This window comes from Taudactylus pleione, unplaced genomic scaffold (assembly GCF_031769625.1).
Source record: "Taudactylus pleione unplaced genomic scaffold, aTauple2 ptg000218l, whole genome shotgun sequence".
In the NCBI taxonomy this organism is placed as follows: domain Eukaryota; kingdom Metazoa; phylum Chordata; class Amphibia; order Anura; family Myobatrachidae; genus Taudactylus; species Taudactylus pleione.
Genome location: NW_028284620.1, coordinates 1,687,911 through 1,693,910, shown reverse-complemented (window position 1 = coordinate 1,693,910; position 6,000 = coordinate 1,687,911). Strand labels below are relative to the sequence as shown.

The 6,000-nt window shown below is 44.5% G+C and overlaps 1 protein-coding gene across 1 annotated transcript in view; it reads left to right on the top strand.

Annotated features, from left to right (window-relative positions):
• Positions 1-473: 473 nt before the first annotated feature.
• Positions 474-6,000, top strand: part of CEP135 (centrosomal protein 135) — a 141,622-nt gene continuing 136,095 nt past the window's right edge. The window contains exon 1 of the mRNA XM_088478723.1: positions 474-663. The gene's annotated coding sequence lies outside the window, so the exon portion shown is untranslated. The remainder of the gene's footprint in view (positions 664-6,000) is intronic.

The window sequence follows — 6,000 nt, the reverse complement described above, 5'->3', positions numbered from 1 at the left end:
TTATAGATATGCCCCTGGTCACGGCCGCCCAATACATGGCACCTCTTCCTGGAACCTGAGAAGCTACCATAATCATATACTATGAGATAGTAGAAAGATAGATATGAGATGTATAGATATGCACCATATTTATTTTCCCTTTTTTGGGGGGGAGGGGGAGGCGGCACCAAATTATAACTCGCCTCCGGGATGAATTTACACCACTGGATAGATATAGCTATGAGATATAGCTAGATAAGAGATAGTTAGATAGATATGGGATAGATATATAGATATTAGATAGATATATAATGTTCAGGACTAATAAGCAATGTTTTGTGTGCAATGTGAAAAATATCGCTACTGCAGACGTTTTTTCCCGATGTCCCATCTCATACCCTCTGACACTCCCTGAGCCGGTAAGGGGGTGGGGGGCGGACCCGGAAGCGTTGCTATGAGGACCGTGGGCGCTGTGCAAGCTCTAGGCCCGGGTCGGGCTTCCTTCCTGCGCGCCATTTTCAAACCGCCTCCGTGCCCACCGCTGTTGCTCTGTGCGCCCTGACAACCATCATATTCCGTCATCCGCCCTCCATGTCCGTCTCGGGCCAGCTGGAGACATGAGGACGTAAGTGTGCGCTGGAGTTCGAGGAACGCAGTACGGAAGCCTCAGAGCCCTTCTCAGCAGTAAGTCCCCTGTGTCATTATAGCAGCAATCGTTCTTGTCGCCGTTACCCAGTGACAGGAGTGCTGGTGATATCTGTGACTTCACTGATGACGTCATGTGCAGCTCTCATGCAGTGATGCCATTTGGACACAGTGTGACACGTCAGTAGCGTCCTGTCAGGACGGGTGGGTTCTATCCGTATGATGGTTGTTTTGGGTCAATTGATACAATGTAATGGCCAGGGTATAGGTTATATAAATGTATGAGAAACCCCATATAACGTGCAGATTGCTGTATAAATTCATTAGGGCCAAATAGGGCTGGTAATGACGTATAACATCAGTTCCTATGGCTTTGTAGCTGTCACATTTGGCATTAGGTCAGGGGTGGGAAACCTCTGGCATGTCAGCTGTTGTGGAACTATACCTCCCAGCATGTCCTGCCACAGCACAGTAAGAATATACCGTAACTGCGACTGGGTATGCTGAGATGTGTAGTTCCACAGCAGCTGGAATTGCTTCAGATTACTGGCAAGCTCTCCACTTTGGCAGCAGCGCACAACCCTGGATTTTGCCCAGGACTGTGAGATGAGCCCATGTAAATTAAGCTGCATGAATTGGGTTTAAGAGAGGAAAAGGAATGTTTGTGGATCCATAGTAACATATCTCTAATGTAGATTAGTTTGTTAAATGTGAAAATTGTGTTATGAAAGTAGGGTTCAATAAAGTGAAAATAACAATGAAACAAAGATAGGATACTCTGTTTTGTTTGCGAAAATTTCTCGCTCATAGCCTGTGTATACTGAAGTAAGCATATTTAAATATAAATATTGTAAATACTTATGTAGTTTAGACAACTGTGCCCTCATATTAGCACAATGCAATCGGTATGTAATGCCGGCTTTCGGGATGCCTTTGGTCAAAATACTGACAGTGGCATCCCAATGATTGGTATCCTGACAGGGGTCGGGTAAGTATACTTACCCTCCCTCCTCTCCCTAACCCTCCCTTCTTAGCCGCACCCCAACCCTCCCCGTTAGTGTCTAAACTAAGTCTCCCCCTCCTCCTTTGTGCTTAACCCTAACCTCCCGACCCCTAAAACCTAACCCTGCTCTGCTGCCTAAACCCAATGGCTAACGCTAAGGGCTCTCCGAACTTACCTCGTTCGGGCTGGCATCCTTCTGGATTCCGGCATCAGGATTAAGATAGGTGACGGTATTTCGATGCCTTTAAGTCCCATGTCCGACTTTCAGCGTTGGGATTCAGACCGGCGGAATGCCGTCCGCTAGTCTGATAACTACATCCCAGCACAACATCCATTAATACATTTTAATTATTAGCTAACCCATATCAGGATACAGACTTTGAGCGTTATCCACTTAGCGCTAATTGACCCCCGCGGTCGGTTATAAATTGGGGTTTTTCGCCGATTATTCGTGATTTTTGCCAATGTATCTTTCCACCCTAGCCTGTTATTTCAGTTGAAGTAATAGGATGGTTCTCACGAAAACTCATATGTGCCGCGATAAGCTTGCGGACCTATGTGCTTTTGCCTTATTTCAGGTGAAAAAACGGCAGTTATCGTGGATTCTTCTTCGGGACACATCAGATCCCCAAAAAAATCCCCTGATAAGTGCTGTCGTGAGGACGACTTTGGGGCTAATTGGACACCCCGGGTGAGGTAATTAGCCGCGGCTATTGCATACCCCCTGTGACGGGAGAAGTCTGAATATCTTTTTATTCAGTACATGACCGTTACCAAGCTTAGGAACTGAAATTGTTAGGGCAAGTACTCTGAAAACGCACCCTTAACCTAACCCTCCCCCCCCCCCCCCCTTAGTGCCTAACCTTAACCCTCCCCCTAACCCCACTACTTACCTCCGGAATTCCGGCAAGTGGATGCAGGCACCTGGATTCTGACAGGTGGCAGGATTCCGGCACCATCATTCTGACCGCCGGAATGCCCTTTGTCGGTATATAAACCACATCCTGATACAGGATATGTTTGTGAAGTTACGTTATAATTGTTGATATTATCTAGGTAAGTTTATATTATTTTGAAGTGATGCTGGAGTTATGCTTTATTAAAAAGAGATTCATACCAAGAGCTGAAGCATCTGGTGGATGTGCAGGGAACGTAGATGGCTTTTCCTCTAGCAGGCAGCATCTTGCATGGACCAGATTCGGGTGGGTTGACTGGTCTACGTCCAATCTGTTCTGGTGGTTGCTGTCAGGTCTAATGTGACTTATCTTGGGTCATAGAAATTAAATAGCAGGAATTCATTACACAGTACCAATAGTTTTAAATTTGGGTTTCCAGTTGTAAAGTACACAAGCTGCCACTGGAGTGGCTGTACTCTTTCAGTTGTCATCATTTGATAGTGTAGCTGTCATAACTAACTAGTTACATTTGCTACAGTATTTTTTTTTTTTCTCCATAATGTCTATCTCATTCACAGTACACTAGATTAGTGACCATGTCTAATGGTGTGATATGAATTGAGTAGTGCTTTGGCAGGTCCAGAGATGCCTGGATATGTGACAGAACAGGCTTCCGGTGACAGTCACAACTCCGTGATCTGTTCTGTGCTTCAACTCAGCAGCAGATTGATGGAAAGTTTACCTTTTGGATCTGCTGCGGTATAGAGGTTTGAAATCCGATGGGTATTGACGTCTGGTTTCAAATTACAGTCAAAACAGATAATAGTAATGCTAGTTTATTAGACTGCAATCCGATATCCGTCTGTTTTGAAAACAATCCAAAACCAATCTTTAGTAAATTTACCCCTTAGTTCCTTGGTGCACTCTAGTCTGAAATCGGGCACAGTAATACCCTGCCTGTGTATACAGTATAAGGGCTTTATTTTGTAAAGGTATTCTTACTGTCTCAGGGAATAATACTGCCATAAAAATACCATAAATTTTAGGTAATCCCCTTTATGTAACTTAGTACAAGTTTTTGTCCTCTTGTATTAGCCTTTTTAGGCTCTAAAAGGCTTCATGTAAAATTATACCTCTATGTTTCAGGATCACCAGTAGCTTTTTTTTTTTTAATAATGAAAAGCAGCTTACACTTTCTTGTTGGTGGTACTCTACATTAAAGTATTACTATTTCTGTGTTAATACATCCTGCAGATATTCTGTCATCCTTTGAATCCCTCTGTAGGGGAAATTTGCACCAGAAAAATAATTACACCAGGGCTCCAAAAATGTTTTTGAAAATCTAGGAGCCAGCTTAAAAGTTTAGGAGCCAGACTATCGTCTGTAACCAAAATGACTGAACTTCTATATAACACCATTCATTCCCTTTCAATGCCCCTCAGTCTTCCCACTCATGCCCTCGGGCCCCAATATGGGCCCTTTTCTGACGCCCAATTCATAGTATGCCACACTACAGTGCCTCCAATACATAGTATGCCACACCACGGTGTCTCTAATACATAGAGCGGTATCCAATTAGCCCCGAACATTGTTCCAGCGCTAATTGACCCCCGCAATCGTTGAAAAACGGGGATTTTTTGCCGATTTTTTTTTTTTTTTTTTTTTAACCCTATCCTATTATTTTGGTCGAAATAATAGGATAGTTCTCCCGAAAACACGTAGGTGCTGCGGTAAGCTCACGGACCTCCAGTGCATCCGGGAAGTATTCACAACGCTTCACTTTTTTTCACATTTTGTTATGTTACAACCTTATTCCAAAAATGAATAAATTCATTTTTGTCCTCAAATTCTACACACAATACCCCATAATGACAACGTGTAAAATTTGTCTCAAGATTTTTGCAAATTTTAATAAAAAAAAAAAAAAGCTAGCCTCGGGCGAGGTAATTAGCCGTGGTAATTTACCACGGCTAATTGATACCCCCTTAAGTATGCTTCACCATATTGCTTCTAAAATTTGTCATTGTGTATAATTTAAATTAATGTGATCAGGGAGGTCAGACTGCTGTCCCTGCATCTCCTAACTGGACGGGGATCTGGGACACCAGCAGAATGACCTGGCTAGATCTCATTGTCACTTCATAAGTGGGCAAGTAACTTACTTGGAGCTGGGCAGCTGCAGAAACACCGGGGAGGAGATGATGTCAAGCTCATTTTGGTGAAGGCTTCTGTCATGGTTTATCAAGGAGTCCTGGGAGCTGGTCTCATTCAGCTGGCTCTGCCTCCGCTGTTGCTAGCAAGTGTACATTCGTGCAGTGCTGAAAGACCCCCTGCAGTATGAGCAGCCCAGAGAGCTCCCTGGCAAACCAGCCAACACTGTCCAGCAAGTGTGGAAGCGCAGCAAGCTGCATTTGGTCTGGTGAGTTACAATTGCACAGCACCCCCCCCCCCCTCCCCGCACAACAGGTCTCTGTGGTTCCAGCATATCTGGGACTCTGCACTGCTGTGATCCTCAGGGACCCTTCTGGGAAGCCCCACAATTACCTAGTTCAACACAGGTGTCTGCAATCATAAATTAGGTGGGAAGTCTGGGAACAGAGCATTTTGTACCTGGTGGAACGGGTCATGTTGGAGGGTAGGTAATTTGCGTGACTATAGCTGGATGCGATAGTCATGCCGTGTGCAGTGGACGGAGCAGAGTTTTGTTTCTTGTGGGGTCTCTACAAATCAAATCCGGTTGCCAGGTGTAAAATCTTAGTTGGTTTGGTGCCAGGTATTTGTCGATCCTTGTATTACCTTACTTATTACTTTTTATAATAAAGAAAACTAATGTCAATTGTTCATTTACATTTGGGTGGTGCACCCCAAATAGGGCGGTATCTCACAACCGCGAGTACGTGTGGCTGTATGTCGCACTTACAGTAGCTCCCATGCATAGAAAAATCAGTGAGTTCAGGGAGAGATCAGGGCGAGATAAGGTGCAGCTGCTGGCGTTTCCATGCTGTTGCCCTTCCCTCGTAGCTAATTAAATTAACCCCAATGGAAGCAAGATAAGACATTAGTGGAGGCACTTCTGGGGTTATTCGGTTTGAAACGTTTAAAATGTATTACTATGTTTAGTGTTGCCACTTACCTTAAGGCAAAATATTAAAATGATATGTGAATGAAGATTTAAAACCACTCTTATGTATGGCCTATTAATGCTCACATAAATATAATTTCTACATCAGCTTCCATAGGGTATCCACAGGATACCTTGGGGTATAGGTGATGACGTCAGGCATCGGGCACCATAGAGTTAAGTTTTCAGCCTCCCAGGATGCACTAGGGTCCCCCTCCTATACCCCGCCCCCGAGCCAATGCATCTCAGTTTCGTTGGTGCCCGGCTCGGAGTCGGAGCACCTGTTTAGAGGGGGCTAAGTATTAGCCCCTGAAGTTTTCTTCAAGGCAGCTGTGGCTGCCCATCTGGAAGTACAG